Genomic DNA, 18,715 nt, shown 5'->3' on the forward strand with positions numbered 1-18,715 from the left:
CTCGGAAGCCATCCCGCGTCGGCGCGGGGAGGACTTCTGTAAACTGGGGCCTGGCCGGCGCTACCCTGGGCCTCCGCGGGTCAGCCGGGCCAGCAGCCGGGAAGCCTGCTGGCACGCGTGTGCCGGGCCGCGGGGCTGTGTCTCGACTGTCTGAGCACGTCCAGTCTTGCTCAGCTCTGAGCAAAAGCACCCCCTACAGGTTTCCAGGGAGAGTGCTTCCCGCCAGCAGCACACCGGCCTTCCTTAGCTGTAAGGGTCAGGTCTCGCCTCCACGAGGAGCAGGACGTGCTGCCTGCTCTTTGTTCTCCGCACCACCCGCCGCCGGGTGGGAGTGGCCAGCCGCAGAGGGAGCAGGCGTGGGGGGCGCGGCGGCCAGGCTGGGCCTGGCTACTGGTGCTTCCTGCTTGTTAACGTTTAAGTAGCCGTTCTGTGAGTGGTTGAAAAAGTAAGCAGTACCAAAAGGCTTGTGTAAAAAAAAGGGGGGACTTCCCTGGTGGTCCAGTGGTGAAGACTGTGCCCCCAATGCAGAGGCCTGGGTTTGATCCCCGGGCAGGGAACTAAGATCCTGCAATCCACAACCAAGACCCAGTGCAGCCAAATAAATTAATAAAAAATCCAGTTTTTAGATTTTTGTGATCATGGCCCTCAAAACAATTCTCTTACCTTTTTTTTTCTTTTTTTTCTGGAATTGCCTCCATCTTAAGTATTTTATTGAGTAAATTATGCTTTTGCATCATTTCACCTTAGTGGTTAACTGCTTGCTGCACTAACAGAAGGAGGTGGGGCTCTTTCCATCCTTCTGCCCCTCGTTTTCCCACCCCAACCCAGGCATCTGTGTTGCTGGTTAAATCAGTCGTTGGTCTTCATCACATTAACTTTGTACATACGTTTTCTGAAAAAAAAAAAAAAAAACAAAACAAAACAAACAGGTAGTGTATTTGATAGCGTGTCTTTCCATATAACTTTGATTTAGAGGGTGATTGCCATGCTTTTCATGTGCATAATTCGCTACTGACATATTCTTAAACAGTTTTTATGTTCTTAGTCATGTATGTCCGTGGTGTGAGATGAAGGGGTGTTAGAGGTAGGTAGGAAGAGTCCACCTTCTCCCCACCAGCGCCAAGCTGTCCCCAGAGGCAGCCGTGGTCTCTGTCTGCACGGCCCTCCCATGGGGTTTGTCAGGTACGTGCTGTTGCTCGGGGACTTTGATGACCTCATGGAGCTGACCCTGGGAGTGGAGACAGGAGGGACAGCCAGGCCAGCAGCAGTGGGCGCCCAGAGGGTGGGTAAAGGGAGCGGAGGGGGCCGCAGCAGGCTGCTCTCCCGGGAAGGGGCCGGCCCGGTGGTCAGAGTCCTGGGTGCTGGGGCCATGAGGTGTCTGTGCTGCCCATCAGCTCTGCAGCCATCGCTCAGAAGTAATCACAGGTGATGCTTCGATGAATCAGCGAGGCTGAGTTCCAGCAAAGCTTTATTTATATGAACCAGTGTCAGACTGTGGGTTTTGGTTTGCTGACCTGGCGATGGAGGGCGGGTGCAGGGAAATGACCGTGTCAGGGAAAGCTTCACGGTGAGGGGAGAGCGATAAGAGATCTGACCTGAGGGCACGTGGGGAGGAGGGATTCTGGGCAGAGGAGATGAGGAGGGAGCAAACGCTTGGAGTATTTGGAGAGTGAGCCGGGAGGCGGGGCAAGGACGCTTAGACCGGAGCTGAGGCCCTGGGGCGAGTTTGGCTTTCATTCTGAGTGCGGTGGGGGCTCTCAGAGGGGCTTGGGCAGTGATGTCACTCCTGAGCTTACTGAGAACGGCCATCCTGGCTGCGGCACGGGGCATGGGGCAGGCCCCTGCAGCTAAGGACCCTCACCCGGGGGGACACTGGTGCTGAGAGCAGGTGGCCAGCTGGGGGCGTGTGTGCCAGAGCACAGCGGTCACAAGGAAGGCGGTTGGATTTGAAAAATCAGAGGAAGAGCGTTCTCGGGACACCACTGTGTGGGGGTAAATGATGGCTGCAGAGTCTGTGTCCACATCTTAACCCCTGGGGTCCTGTCACGTGATCTTATCTGGAGAGAGTCTTTGCAGGTCTGATGAAGGATCTGGAGCTGAGAAGACCGTCCTGGATTTAGGGTGGGCTCTGAAGTCAGTAACCAGCATCCTTTTAAGAGATGCACAGAGGACACAGAAGGAAGAGGCCGTGCAGATGGAGGGGCAGAGGCAGACAGGGCACACCCAGAGCCCCCAGAGACAAGGCGGTGGGGGACCCTCCCCGAGAGCTCTAGGAGCTCTGCCGGCCCCTTGATCCCAGACTCCCGGCCTCCAGAACCCGAGACGGCCCATTTCTGCCGCATCAAGACCCCCCTGCCCCGCCCCCGAACCCCCGTTTGCGGTAATTTGTTGCAGCAGCCACAGAACGCTAATCCAGACACACCGTCTGCCCCCTTCCAGAGGCCGTCTCTCCTGCACGCAGGCCCCGGGCCGTCTGCCCCCTTCCAGAGGCTGTCTCTCCTGCACGCAGGCCTGGGTCTCACACCTGCCTGTGTGCTGCACACTCTGATCTATGCCTTAATGTTTTCGCTGAATGTTTATTGTGGATCGTATTTCTGGATCACTACAGAAAGAGTTACCTCATTCTTCTTAACTACTTTGTAGTATAGAATTGTATTGATTTTTCATACCTGACTACCTTTTCACACCAGACATGTAACTAGTAGTCTCGCTAATACACAGCATGGCAGTGAGCACCCTCGTGTGTGACACAGAATAACACGAACCTCAAAGCCAGTGTGTCGATACCCATAGAATGACTTGCTGGGATTCTGGTTGGGATTGTGTTGAATCTGTAGATCATGTTGGAGACAGCTGACATCTTAACAATATTAAGTCTTCCCATCCACCAACAAGGTTAGAGACATCACTTTGCTGACAAAGGTCCATCTAGTCAAGGCTAGGGTTTTTCCAGTAGTCATGTATGGTTGTGAGAGTTGAACCATAAAGAAGGCTGAGCACCGAAGAATTGATGCTTTTGAACTATGGTGTTGGAGAAGACTCTTGAGAGTCCTTTGGACTGCAAGGAGAGCCAACCAGTCCATCCTAAAGGAAATCAGTTCTGAATATTCATTGGAAGGACTGATGCTGAAGCTGAAGCTCCACTACTTTGGCCACCTGATGCGAACAGCTGACTTATTAGAAAAGACCCTGATGCTGGGAAAGGTTTAAGGCAGGAGGAGAAGGGGACGACAGAGGACGAGATGGTTGGATGGCATCACGTATTCAATGGACATGAGTTTGAGCAAGCTCCAGGAGATGGTGAAGGACAGGGAGGCCTGGCGTGCTGCAGTCCATGGGGTCGCAAAGAGCCAGACACAACTGAGTAACTGAACAACAAATCCACGAACGTGGACTATCTCTCCATTTATTTAGATCGTCTCTGGTTTCTTACATAAGGGTTTTGTACTTTTCTGCGTATGGGTCGTGTACATGTTTGTTCGATTTGTTACTAAATACTTTTTCTCCTTTTCTTTGGTGCTAATGTAAAACATACTGTGTTTTAAATATCAAATTCCTATTGTTCAGTGTTGGAATACTGGAAACCACTGGACTTTTTAAAGTTTTTTTTTTTTTTAATCTGTCCCATTTTTTAAAAGTCTTCATCAAATTTGTTAGAACACTGTTTCTGTTTCATGTTTTGGTTTTTTGGCCCCAAGGCATATGGGATATTTGTTCCCCAACTACGGACTGAACCTGCACCCCCTCTTTGGAAGGCAAAGTCTTAGTCACTGGGCCGGGGAAGCCTGAAAAGCAGTTGACTTCTATATGTTCATCTTGAATCCTGCAGCCTCGCTATAATCACTTACTAGTTTCAGTGTTTTAATTGATCCTTTGGGATTTTCTTTATTGATAATCGTGTCATCTGTGAACAAACGGAGTTTTATTTGTTCCTTTCCCAAGCTGTATGCATTTGTGTACTCTTGTCTTATTGAGGTAGCTCTGCAGACTATGAGACATAAAACACCCCTTAATCCATTTAATAGAACTCATATAAGTATGCTGTCAGAGCCCTAAACTAGAATTCACTAACAGAAAGATAGCTTAGAAAATCCCACGATATTTGGAGATTAAACAACACATTTCTAAATAGCATCATTAGTCAAAGAAAAACTCTCAAGAATGGCAGTTATTACTATCTAAAAGTGGATAGGGACCTCCCTGGTGGTCCAGTGCTTAAGAATCTGTTGTCCAGTGCAGAGGTTATGCGTTCAATCCCTGGTCGGGGAACTCAGGTTCCACAGGCCACGGGGTGACAACCAAGTCTGAGCGGGGCAACAGGAGAATGTGCTCCAGCAAGGAGCCCACACACCTCGGCAAAGACCCAGAGCAGCCAAATAGTAATAATGATCGTAATAATGAAATATTAAAGTGGATGAGAACGGAGTCATCTTTATACAATTTTGGGTTTCCCTGGTGGCTCCAACAGTAAAGAATCTGCCTGCGATGTGGGAGACCTGGGATTGATCCCTGGGTTGGGAAGATCCCCTGGAGGAGGAATGGCAACCCGCTCCAGTCTTCTTGTCTGGGAAATCCCATGGACAGAGGAGCCTGGTGGGCTACCGTCTATAGGGTCCCAAAGAGTCAGACATGATTGAGTGACTAACACAAAATTTAAGTGAGAAAAATGGCTCCAGAGGAAACTCCCCCAGTGATGGAAGTTCTGATAAAATTGTAGACAGACACATCTCCCCAAACACTCTCTGCAAGAGAATTAACCCTAGTGAGAATCTTTTGGGGGTGGGGGAAGCGGAAATGAAAACAAAACTTTGTTTAGAAAACTGAGCACAGAGTTACATAGATTTAGTGAAATTCATTCCCAAAAATGCTTTTTCAGTGAAAAATTCCACTGTTGACATAATGCAAATGTATTTAGATTCACGTGCTGTCAGGATGGTGGCAGGTGGCGGGGGCGCCGTGGGGGTCCACCCTGTGGTCGCGTCACGGCTGCCCAGCCGCCCAGTCCAGCCTGGACACGCCTTTGGCTGTGGTGTCCCCACGCGGCCTTGCGGCCGGGGTCCCGTCCTGTGGGGCTACTTCTCATCGTGTCCTGGACATTTCATCTCCCTGGACATTGTCTGCATGCGCCATTCCCTCCGCTTGGACGGACTGCTGCCCCTCGGTAAATGCCCTCAGGCGTCCCTTGTGCTGTGATGCCATCCACAGGCCTCTGGACAGAAGGAAGTGCCCCGTCTCCCTGTCCCTCCGGCCATCTGGTTTTGCTCCCAGAATTAAATAGTTCACTTACTCCACAAGCATTTTTGGATTGCCTTTTGGGGGTTTAGGGTCGAATGACCCAGCCCCGTAGTGAATGCTAAGAGGGCTTTTCACACTGTATTACAGGTCTCTCAAGAGTAGAGTCTGTATTTTATTAATCTCTAAAGACCTGGCACCTACTTGGTATTCAAATATGATTTGAATAAAACCCATCACAGTCTCGGGAGGGCCGTCAGGAGGCTGGAGGCTGAGGGGCGGCCCTCCAGTTTAGGGGACTAGGAGGCCCGTTGTTGGGGGAGCGGGGTGGGAGCCACGGGCGCACACCGGCTGGCCTGCTTCCCCGTCCAGGCTCCGTGGCAGGGAGACCCACTGGCCGGACCTGTGCAGGGTCTTGAGGCCGCTGTAAGGCCACCTCCTCTGTCCTAGGGCGCGTTGCCATGGAGATGTCCACGTGCTGTGCTCAGATGTAAGAGCGATTAGTTAAATACAAAACGGAGTAGTGAACTGCCGCGGCTCTTAGACGCGCAGAAAGAAGTCGCTGTGAACGGAAACGACCTCAGCAAAGGGCAACCTTCTAAACTGTTGATGACCTCCTGGTGGCAGGCCCAGGTGCTGGGGAGCGCGGCCAGGGGGCTTTCTGCCCAGATCTCCTGCGTAGGCGTGGAGACCCAGCTCAGAAGGGCCGCCGGGGCCCTGGTGCAGGGGCGTAGGGGGCGCGGGGACCCACAGACTCAGCAGCAGAGCTGGAGGGTAGGGGAAGGGGCTGCTGAGGACAGTGCACTCGAGGGGCAGCGGCAGCCTTTTGGAGGCCCTGCGTGAAAATGGTCACAAGGCCCGCATGGCGGGAGGTGGATGGCTCAGGAGGGCTCTGGCCAGGGAGAGCAGGCAGGGGACGCTCGGGGGGTTCCGACAGGCAGAGAGCGGTTCACAGCCTGTCTGCCCTGCCTCTCCACCTCCCCCGCCCTGACCGACCCTGTTCTGAGAGCCACCGACACCAAAACACCCTCTTGCGAGCATCGCTCGCTGCTCCTCCCGGGCCAGCTGTGAGGGCGGCCCCCGAGGTCCAGAGATGGGCCCCTGCCGTCACCAGACCCCGGGGTCCTTCGGGGTTTTGCACTGGAGATCATGGCATCAGGCCACGCAGAAACCGGGAGGCCTGCGGCTGGAGTGGTGGCTGAAGCCACCGTGTCCAGAGAAGCAGGGCTGGGAGGGGTCAGGGGCTTGGCGGACATCTGGGTGCTTCGTTCTGGCCTTGGTCCTGCCTCTGGGCTCCGTGACACCATCCAGGAGTCTCACGGGCTCTGCTCGCTAGGCAGGCTGGTTTCGGTCGGGGTTTGAGATGATGCGGCAGACGGTGGAGCGCGCGGTGTTACACTGAAGACTGCCTGCCACCGAGGGCTGGTAAGCAGGGCGGCGCGAGGTCCCCTTTGAACTCGCCAGCCTCTCCTGGCTGCAGGGTGATGAGTCGATGGGGGTGGGTAGGAGCAGGAGATGAAGTGCCCAAGGACGAGGAGAACAGCTGCTTGGGCTGCGGAGGAGGCCGTCCAGGTGGGAGGCAGACAGTGGAGCTGGGGAGACAGAGAACAGACTTTCCGAACCTGGAGGAGGAAGAGGTAGGCTTGATGTGTGAGTGATGAGCAGTGCCCTGCCGTGACCGGCAGGGTCCAGGTTAGCGAGCCGGGTCCATGGTAATGTCCTTTACCAGGAAAATAACAGATTTGGTGCGGTGGGGGAGAATCTGGATTTGCACTTAAAGCATCCATGGGTCGTTGAACAAAGATGTGTAAGAAGCTGTGAGGGGCTCCTCTGGTAGCCCAGTGGCTAAGAGTCTGCCTGCTAATGAAGGGGACACAGGTTTGATCCCTGGGCTGGGAACTTCCCACGTGCCGTGAGGCAACCAAGCCTTCGTCGAGCCCGTGCTCCACAACAGAGACGAGACCTGCTCGCCACAACCAGAGAGAGGGCATGCACAGTCATGAAGACCCAGCACAGCCCAAAATAAGGAAATAAAAACTGTAAAAAGAAAAAAGCCATGAGGTGTCTGGACGTCAGGAGAGGTGTTGGGTGGAGGGAAGAGCCTGGGATGGGTGGTGGCTGAACCATTTTATTTTTTCAGTTAGAATCTGATTTCCAAAACACATCTATGATTCTATCCTGTGTCGCCATCTCAGTGGCCACCAGCGTCTCTGACCCAGTGACTTCCTGGCCCAGTCTCTCTGTGGCTTCTGTTCTGTCTCCCCTTCGGCCCACTCTGTGTACAGCGTTATTCCGTTTAGAAGTAGGGATCCGACCATCAGAGCCAGCGTTCCACCCGTCTCCCGGGGCATGGTTGCTATGTCAGGAACACAGGGGAGGAAACCTCTCGGTGTGGGAAGTACTTGGACACGAGTCTTCAAGGGATGGCCATGGTCGCAGGGACCGTGGAAGGGAGGGATCCCTGAGTGAGGACTTAAGACAAGCCGGAGGGTGGGGGGTGCAGGTGCTACATCCTGAGCAGACCAGAACACGGGGACTGGGTGGGCAGAAGCGATCCGTGCGTGATGAGGGATGAACGTGGAGCTGAAGGGAGAAGAACCAAGTATGTTACCGTGCGGACTGAGCTTTCCCACCGAAGGACAGGCAGCTAAGTAGGGCTGACAAATAAACTAAGCCCAGCTCCACACTGTCTACGAGAACACAGAGTGATGAAAGCTGGAGGGGTGAGGGCCCGGTTAACAGAGAGGGGAGAACAAAGAGCAGGATCTGCAGGTGACGTCAGAGAAGGCGATGTTTATGGTCACATGTGTCGAATTAAGAGGAATATTATGTAACGTAAAAGGCAAAATTGATGGTGTGTTAGGAATATGTGGGCACCAAGCAACATACTGAAGAAATAATAAATACTGGGAGAATTTCATGCAAATACAACAGTAATGGGCGACCTTGGCACTCCTGTGTTCACTCTTCAGTGTTCTAATTCACCAGTTAGGATACAGGAATTAAATAATAGAGTCAGTAAGGCTGATACAATATCTATGTAGAATCCAGGATCCCTCAGGCTTAAAGTATCCTTTCCCTTAGGATACTTGTAAACATTGTGAAATGTTTACAAAAACAGATCCTGTCTGTGACCACAAAGGAATACTTTTTTTGAATGCAAAATTTTAAGGGTCACATTTTGGGTTTGTTGCTGTTGTCCAGTTGCTACATCGTGTCCAGCTCCTTGTGACTCCGCAGACTGCGGCACACGAGTTCCTGTGTCCTCCGCTGTCTCTGGACTCCGATCAAACTTACGTCCACTGAGTCGGTGATGCCATCCAACCATCTCATCCTCTGCCACCTTCTCCTTTTGCCCTCAATCTTTCCCAGCATCAGAGTCTTTTCCACGAGTTGGGTCTTCGCATCAGGTGGCCAAAGTAGTGGATTTTCAACTTCAACATCAGTCCTTCCAATGAACACCCAGGACTGATCTCCTTTAGGATGGACTGCTTGGATCTCCTTGCAGTCCAAGGGACTCTCAAGAGTCTTCTCCAACACCATAGTTCAAAAGCATCAATTCTTTGGCACTCAGCTTTCTTTATACTCCAACTCTCACATCCATATATGACCACTGGAAAAACCATAGCCTCGACTAGATGGACCTTGGTTGACAAAGTAATGTCTCTGCTTTTTCATATGCTGTCTAGGTTGGTCATAACTTTCCTTCCAAGGAGTAAGTGTCTTTTAATTTCATGGCTGTAATCACCATCTTCAGTGATTTTGGAGCCCCAAAATATAAAGTCAGCCACTGTTTCCCCATCTATTTGCCATGAAGGGATGGGACCAGATGCCATGATCTTCGTTTTCTAAATGTTGAGCTTTAAGCCAACTTTTTCACTCTCCTCTTTCATTTTCATCAAGAGGCTTTTGAGTTCCTCTTCGCTTTCTGCCATAAGGGTGGTGTCATCTGCATATCTGAGGTTATTGATATTTCTCCCAGCAATCTTGATTCCAGCTTGTGCTTCTTCCAGCCCAGCGTTTCTTATGATGTACTCTGCATGTAAGTTAAATAAGCAGGGTGACAATATACAGCCTTGACATACTCCTTTTCCTATTTGGAACCAGTCTGTTGTTCCATGTCCAGTTCTAACTGTTGCTTCCTGACCTGCATACAGACTTCTCAAGAGGCAAGTCAGGTGGTCTGATATTCCCATCTCTTTCAGAATTTTCCACAGTTGATTGTGATCCACACAGTCAAAGTCTTTGGCATAGTCAATAAAGCAGAAATAGATGTTTTTCTGGAACTCTTGCTTTTTTGATGATCCAGCGGATGTTGGCAATTTGATCTCTGGTTCCTCTGCCTTTTCTAAACCAGCTTGAACATCTGGAAGTTCAGAGTTCAGGTATTGCTGAAGTGTGGCTTAGAGAATTTTGAGCATTACTTTGCTAGTGTGTAAGATGAGTGCAATTGTGTGGTAGTTTGAGCATTCTTTGGCATTGCCTTTCTTTGGGGTTGGAATGAAAACTGACCTTTTCCGGTCCCATGGCCACTGCTGAGTTTTCCAAATTTGCTGGCATATTGAGTGCAGCACTTTCATAGCATCATCTTTTAGGATTTGAAATAGCTCAACTGGAATTCCATCACCTCCACTAGCTTTGTTCATAGTGATGCTTTCTAAGGCCCACTTGACTTCACATTCCAGGATGTCTGGCTCTAGGTCAGTGATCACACCATCGTGATTATCTGGGTCATTGATGTTCTTTTTTATACAGTTCTTCTGTGTATTCTTGCCACCTCTTCTTAATATCTTCTGCTTCTGTTAGGTCCATACCATTTCTGTCTTTTATTGAGCCCATCTTTGCATGAAATATTCCCTTGGTATCTCTAATTTTCTGGAAGAGGTCTCTAGTCTTTCCCATTCTATTGTTTTTCTGTATTTCTTTGCACTGATCACTGAGAGAGGCTTTCTTATCTCTCCTTGCTATTCTTTGGAACTCTGCATTCAGATGGGTGTGTCTTTCCTTTTCTCCTTTGCTTTTCACTTCTCTTCTTTTCTCAGCTATTTGTAAGGCCTCCCCAGACAGCCGTTTTGCCTTTGTGCATTTCTTCTTCTTGGGAATGGTCTTGATCCCTGTCTCCTGTACAATGTCACAAACCTCCGTCCATAGTTCATCAGGCACTCTATCAGATCTAATCCCTTCAATCTATTTCTCACTTCCACTGTATAATCATAAGGGATTTGATTTAGGTCATACCTGAATGGTCTTGTGGTTTTCCCTACTTTCTTCAATTTAAGTCTGAATTTTGCAATAAGGAGTTCATGATCTGGGCCACAATCAACTCCCAGTCTTGTTTTTGCCAACTGTATAGAGCTTCTCCATCTTCAGTCTGATTTCAGCACTGACCCTCTGGTGATGTCCATGTATAGCGTCTTCTCTTGTGTTGTTGGAAGAGGGTGTTTACTATGACCAGTGCGATCTCTTGGCAAAACTCTATTAGTCTTTGCCCTGCTTCATTCTGTACTCCAAGGCCAAATTTGCCTGTTACCCCAGGTGTTTCTTGCCTTCCTACTTTTTTTGCATTCCAGTCCCCTATGATGAAAAGGACATCTTTTTTGGGTCTAGTTCTAGAAGGTGGAAAATTCTGAAAGAGATGGGAATACCAGACCACCTGATCTGCCTCTTGAGAAATTTGTATGCAGGTCAGGAAGCAACAGTTAGAACTGGACATGGAACAACAGACTGGTTCCAAATAGGAAAAGGAGTTCGTCAAGGCTGTATATTGTCACCCTGCTTATTTAACTTATATGCAGAGTACATCATGAGAAACGCTGGACTAGAAGAAACACAAGCTGGAATCAAGATTGCCAGGAGAAATATCAATAACCTCAGATATGCAGATGACACCACCCTTATGGCAGAAAGTGAAGAGGAACTCAAAAGCCTCTTGATGAAAGTGAAAGTGGAGAGTGAAAAAGTTGGCTCAACATTCAGAAAACGAAGATCATGGCATCTGGTCCCATCACTTCATGGGAAATAGATGGGGAAACGGTGGAAACAGTGTCAGACTTTATTTTTCTGGGCTCCAAAATCACTACAGATGGTGACTGCAGCCATGAAATTAAAAGACGCTTACTCCTTGGAAGCAAAGTTATGACCAACCTAGGTAGCATATTCAAAAGCAGAGACATCACTTTGCCAATAAATGTTCGTCTAGTCAAGGCTATGGTTTTTCCTGTGGTCATGTATGGATGAGAGAGTTGGACTGTGAAGAAGGCTGAGCACCAAAGAATTAATGCTTTTGAACTGTGGTGTTGGAGAAGACTCTTGAAAGTCCCTTGGACTGCAAGGAGATCCAACCAGTCCATTCTGAAGGAGATCAGCCCTGGGATTTCTTTGGAAGGACTGATGCTAAAGCTGAAACTCCAGTACTTTGGCCACCTCATGTGAAGAGTTGAGTCATTGGAAAAGACTCTGATGCTGGGAGGGATTGGGGGCAGGAGGAGAAAGGGACAACAGAGGATGAGATGGCTGGATGGCATCACTGACTCAATGGATGTGAGTCTGAGTAAACTCCGGGAGTTGGTGATGGACAGGGAGGTTCATGAGGTTGCAAAGAGTCAGACACTACTGAGCGACTGATCTGATCTGATCTGATCTAGAAGGTCTTGTAGGTCTTCATAGAACTATTCATTCTTTAGCATTACTGATTGGGGCAGTAATTACCATGATATTGAATGATTTGCCTTGGAAACGAACAGAGATCATTCTGTCATTTTTGAGATTGCATCTAAGTACTGTATTTTGGATTCTCTTGTTGACCATGATGGCTACTCCATTTCTTCTAAGGGATTCTTGCCCACAGTAGTAGATATGATGGTCGTCTGAGTTAAATTCACCCATTCCAGTCCATTTTAGTTCACTGATTCCTAAAATGTCAATGTTCACTCTTGCCATCTCTTGTTTGACCACTTCCAACTTACCTTGATTCATGGAAGTAACATTCCAGGTTCCTTTGCAACATTGCTCTTTACAGCACCAGACTTTACTTCCATCACCAGTCACATCCACGGCTGGGTATTCTTTTTACTTTGGCTCCATCCCTTCATTCTTTCTGAAGTTATTTCTCCACTGATCTCCAGTAGCATATTGGGCACCTGCTGACCTGGGGAGTTCATCTTTCAGTGTCCTATCTTTTTGCCTTTTCATACTGTTCATGGGGTTCTCAAAACAAGAATACTGAAGTGGTTTGCCATTCCCTTCTCTGGTGGGCCACATTTTGTTAGAACTCTCCACCGTGACCCATCCTTCTTGGGTGGCCCTACATGGCATGGCTCATAGTTTCATTGAGTTAGACAAGGCTGTGGTCCATGTGATCAGATTGGTTAGTTTTCTGTGATTGCGGTTTTCATTCTGTCCACCCTCTGATGGATGAGGATAAGAGGTTTATGGAAGCTTCCTGATGGGAGAGACTGACTGAGGGGGAGAATGGGTCTTGTCATTCAGAAAACTAAGATCGTGGCATCCAGTCCCATCACTTCATGACAAATAGATGGGGAAACAATGGAAATAGAGACTTTATTTTTGGGGGTTCTAAAATCACTGCAGATGGTGACTGCAGCCATGAAATTAAAAGATGCTTGCTCCTTGAAAGAAAAGCTATGACAAACGAAGACAGCATATGAAAAAGCAGAGACATTACTTTGCCAACAAAGGTCCGTCTAGTCAAAGCCATGGTTTTTCCAGTAGTCATGTATGGATGTGAGAGTTGGACTATAAAGAAAGCTGAGCACCGAAGAATTGATGCTTTTGAACTGTGGTGTTGGAGAAGACTCTTGAGAGTCCCTTGGACTGCAAGGAGATCCAACCAGTCCATCCTAAAGGAAATCAGTCCTGAATATTCATTGGAAGGACTGATGCTGAAGCTGAAGCTCCACTACTTTGGCCACCTGATGCAAAGAGCTGACTTATTAGAAAAGACCCTGATGCTTGGAAAGGTTTAAGGCAGGAGGAGAAGGGGAGGACAGAGGACGAGATGGTTGGGTGGCATCACTGACTTGATGCACATGAGTTTGAGCAAGCTACAGGAGCTGATGATGGACAGGGAAGCCTGGCGTGCTGCAGTCCACGGGGTCGCAGATTCGGACACGACTGAGTGACTGAACTGATCTGGTAGGAGAAGTATTAAAAATCACAAGAAGAGACCAAGGCAAATTTATATGGTCTAGATTCAGTGCGGCCATGGATATTTGCTTCCAGGCTATACATTCTGACTTGTCTGAATTCAAAGTAACAGTTGACCACTGCTTCCCACTCTGAAAAGCCCAGGCTTCCTTTTAGAAGCACAGACAGTATCCAAATCACAGAATTCAAGTGACTAAACGTCTCCTGAGCATCTTCTCTCTGCACCATGAGGTTTTCCAAATGTTAAGGAACACAAGCGGGGATCTGACCCGGTTCCCGACCGCAAGTTGGGACTCCCTGGAAACCAGAGCAGAGTGACTGCGAGCACAATTAAACACCACGTGAGGAAGCGCTGCAGAAAATAGTGCTCTGTTTTCTGGCATGTTCTGGATTAATCCCTGGATTTGCTTTTGAATTGGAACAATGGCCTTAGAACATTAACTTGATTTTTTTTTTTAAAGCAAGAAAGAAAAATGTGCCATTATAACCTAAGAGAAGTAGTATAATGTTGAAAGATGACAGGCAAAGATTTTAGAGGAATCTTAAATTAGGCTGCGCTTTTGAAGACCTGTAATTAGAGAGAGGCGCATTATCTCTTACATAATATTTTCTTGCTTAAATTGCATTTCATAATGCGCTACTTATACTTGGGTTTCAACAAACCTATTGAAGGGAGGGGGACGTGTTTCTTTCCTCCTAAGTTGAGAGCCGTCAGGGCCGCAGCACTGCCATCTAGCGACTCTCTCTCGAACTACAGGTTTTGTTTCAGCGGCTGTCGGTCTGTAGATAGTTCAGTTCGGTTCAGTCGCTCAAGTCGTGTCGACTCTTTGCGACCCCATGAATCGACCCCATGAATTGCAGCACGCCAGGCCTCCCTGTGCATCACCAACTCCCGCAGTTCACTCAAACTCATGTCCATCGAGTCGGTGATGCCATCCAGCCATCTCATCCTCTGTCGTCCCCTTCTCCTCCTGCCCCCAATCCCTCCCAGCATCAGGGTCTTCTCCAGTGAGTCTACTCTTCGCATGAGGTGGCCAAAGTACTGGAGTTTCAGCTTTAGCATCAGTCCTTCCAAAGAAATCCCAGGGCTGATCTCCTTTAGAATGGACTGGTTGGATCTCCTTGCAGTCTAAGGGACTCTCAAGAGTCTTCTCCAACATCACAGTTCAAAAGCATCAATTCTTCGGCACTCAGCAACTCTCACATCCATACATGACCATTGGAAAAACCATAGTCTTGACTAGACGGACCTTGTTGGCAAAGTAATATCTCTGCTTTTCAATATGCTATCTAGGTTGGTTGTAACTTTCCTTCCAAGGAGTAAGCATCTTTTAATTTCATGGTCTGTAGACAAGGCTTTTCTAAATTTTGGCTTGCAACCTGGTAATGGGAGGGAACACCTCATAAATGAAAAAAAAATTGGAAATATTGATGAGCAATTATGACAAGAAAGCAGAACTTCTTCCAACTTTGTGGGAGCATTTTTATAAACAATTTGGAGAGTTATATAAGTTTATTTTTGTATATTTTTGGTTGTTTAGAGTTATTACAAAATAACCTCATTTGGGAAGCAGATAAAGTGAAAAGATATTACCAGGTCTTTTAGAAATGTTTCCTCGAGAACTTCCCTGGTGGTCCAGGGGCTAAGACTCTGAGCGCCCAACACAGGTGGCCTGGGTTCAATCCCTGGCCAGGGAACTAGATGCCACATGCTACAAGTAACGATCCTGCGTGCCTCGACTGAGCCCCAGCGGACCTAAATAAAATACTTAAAAAGATAAAATGTCCCCTCCCTTTTTCATATAGAGCTCTAAATCAGGGGTTATTATTTTTTCTTTTTTTAAAAAAATGTTTGAGGTATAGTTTACACATGGGCTTCCCTGGTGGCTCAGATGGTAAAGAATCTGCCTGCAATGCAGGAGACCTGGGTTTGATTCCCGGGTCGGGGAGATCCCCTGGAGAAGGGGATGGCTACCCACTCCAGTATTCTTGCCTGGAGAATCCCATGGACAGAGGAGCCTGGAGAGCCACAGTCCAGAGGGTCGCAGAGAGTCGGACACGACTAAGGGACTAACTCTAGCGCTCGCACTTACACGGGGAACACAGGGGTGTGAATTACAGTCCTGACGCAGCTGATGAACACACGCAGCCAGGCCCTGCCTAAGAGAGCAGGCCGTTCCCCTCAGCACCAAAGGTTCCCCACAGAGCAAGCACCCTTCTGATCTCTTTCCCTGTATATTAGTGTTTTTTCCCTGTAGATTAGTTCTGACTGTTGTAGAAGGTCACATAAATGGAATCCCACAGCATGTGCTCTTCTGGTCAGGCTACTGTTTGCATAACATTTTTTGAGGTTCATTCATGTTGTTGTATAAGTGAATGATTTGTTCTTTTATTATCCATTGTATAAAAATCACCAATGTATTTATCTGTTCTCCTACTGATGTAGATTGCTTTCACTTTGGGCCGAAGAAAGCTGCTGTGAGCAAGCCTTTATAGATGCATGACTTCCTGTCCCTTAGATGAACAGGATGAACACCCAGCAGAGGCGGGCTTTGAGCATTCTCTGATTGAAGGCGGGAGAAGGGGACGACAGAGGATGTGATGGTTGGATGGCATCACCGACTCCACGGACATGAGGTTGGGTAAACTCGGGGACTTGGTGATGGACAGGGAGGCCTGGCGTGCTGCAGTCCATGAGGTTGCAAAGAGTCAGGCACTACTGAGCAACTGAACTGAACTGAACTGAAGTAGTGGGATTACTGAGCAGATAGTGGTTAAACTTTATAAGGAACAGCCAAGTTTTTCAAAGTGCTGGCTACCTTGACCTTCTCTTCCTATAGTCTTTAAAAGAAATTTGCTCGTTTATTTGGCTTAATAAACGAGGGGCCTTATTTACAGGGAACGAGACTTTTGGTTGTGGCACGCAGACTCCGTTGCGGTCTGTGGGATCTAGTTCCCTGAGCAGGGATCAAGCCCCGGGGCCCTGCACTGGGAGCCCTGAGTCTTAGCCACTGGACCGCCTGCGAAGTCCATTTCCTGTAGTCTTTAGGATTCTGTTTACCCCCACTAAGTAGTTAATCCCTTTTATTAATCATTCTTTGTATTACATTTTCCCTGTATCTTCTTTTGTGAAGTGTTTGCTGAAGTCTTAGGCCCCTTCTCGGGGGTTGTCTGTATTTCTCTCGCTAAGTTGCAGCAGTTCTTTGTTTAGGGCATAAGTGCTTTGTCAGGTTTCGTGAAAATTTTGTCTTAGTGTAACCTTGCCTATTCATTGGATTGTGGTAAAAACACAAACGCATGGCCATCTTAACCATTTAAAAACGTGAATTTTACTGACCTGGTTGTGAAGCAGATCTTTAGAATTTTTTCATCTTGCAAATCGGATTCAACACCACCTCCCCCTCCCTCCTGCCCCCAGCCCCTGACACCTGCCACGCTGCTTTCTGTCTCTAAGCTTGGCCTCTTTAAATACCTTCATGAGTAGGTTGTGCAGTGTCTCTCTTTTTGTGCCTGGCCTGTTGCGTTTAGCATAACGTTCTCAAGGTTTATCTGTGTGGTAGCATGTGTCAGAACTTACTTTCTTAAGGCTGGATAATAGCCCACTGTGTGGATGGTCAGTAAGCTTATCCGCTCACCTGTCACTCTTGGCTGTTGTGACTAGTGCTGCTGTGTGCACGGGTGTGCAAGGGCGTCCCTCAGACACCGCTTTAAATTCTTCTGGACGAATGCCCAGAAGTGGGATTGATGGGTCATACGGTAGTTCTGACACGGACAGGGAAAAGGGACGATGTAGGTGATTAAATAGTTAATCGCACTAGGAGACTGCAAACAGAAAAAATACGGGGGACCCCTGTGAGTTAATGATTACTCAAGAAGGCAGGTTTGCTCAGCCACAAAACGAGCAGCCTGGCTTCGCAACAAAACCATTCCCCAAAAGAACGGGACATGCCCCCAGACAATAAAACAATGGGGGCAGGAGACGCGCATCCTGCCCGTGAGCCAACTGAGGTAGCACAGGCTCTCTGCACGTATGAAAAACAATACCTTGTGGCCCTGACAGCTGATGATGGAAGCGTGACGTCTCCTCAATAATGAGGAAGAAAGCAGCCTTTTCTCCGTCCCCACATTTGCTCTGATTATAACTGTACCTGCTCGGTTCTCCGGGCACGGCATCCTCTTGCCTGCCTGCTTGTCAGCCTCACAAGCATCCTATTCTGATAAATCACTTGTCTATCGCTTTGCCTCTTGATGAATTTTTTATGCGCTGAGACATGGAGGACTGGAGCCTTCTGCGCGTGCTTGCTCAGTCGCTCAGTCGTGCCCGGCTCTTCGCGACCCCGTGGACCGCAGCCCCGTAGCCTCCTCTATCCCTGGAATTGTCCAGGCAAGAAGGCTGGAGTGGGTCACCATGCCCTTCTCCAGGGGATCTTCCTGACCCAGGGGCCCCACAAAACCCCACCAAATGGCTTCAGCTCAAGTTTTACTTTTTTGAGGGCCCTCCACACTGGTTTCTGTAGTGGCTGCCCCATTTTAAAATCCTACCAGCAGCACACAAAGCTTCCAGCTTCTTTACTGTCTCACCGATATTGGATGTTTTCTGGTTTTATTTTTATTTTTAATTTGGCTGTGTCCCATCTTTTGCTGTGGGCTGTGGGTTCCTCTCCGGTTGTGGCCTGGGGGCTCCAGAGCAAGCCTGGGCTGGTTGTTGCGGCCTGTGGGGTGAGCTGCCCTACAGCATGTGGGATCTTAGTTCCCCAACCAGGGATCGAACCTGGGTCCCCTGTGCTGGAAGACAGGTTCTTAATCACTGGACCACTAGGGTGCCTTTTTTCCACCCCCACACCATAGGGTGTAGGAGGATATTTCATTGTGGATTTATTTACATTTCTCTAATGGTTAGTGAGTAGGTGCCCAATATACTACTGGAGATCAGTGGAGAAATAACTGCAGAAAGAATGAAGGGATGGAGCCAAAGCAAAAACAACACCCAGCTGTGGATGTGACTGGTGATAGAAGCAAGGTCCAATGCTGTAAAGAGCAATATTGCATAGGAACGTGGAATGTCAGGTCCATGAATCAAGGTAAGTTGGAAGTGGTCAAACAAGAGATGGCAAAAGTGAATGTCGACATTCTAGGAATCAGCGAACTGAAATGGACTGGAATGGGTGAATTTAACTCAGATGACCATTATATCTACTACTGCAGGCAGGAATCCCTCAGAAGAAATGGAGTGGCCATCATGGTCAACAAAAGAGTCCGAAATGCAGTACTTGGATGCAATCTCAAAAATGACAGAATGATCTCTGTTCGTTTCCAA

Source organism: Bubalus kerabau, chromosome 19 (genome assembly GCF_029407905.1).
Source record: "Bubalus kerabau isolate K-KA32 ecotype Philippines breed swamp buffalo chromosome 19, PCC_UOA_SB_1v2, whole genome shotgun sequence".
Taxonomy (NCBI): Eukaryota; Metazoa; Chordata; class Mammalia; order Artiodactyla; family Bovidae; genus Bubalus; species Bubalus kerabau.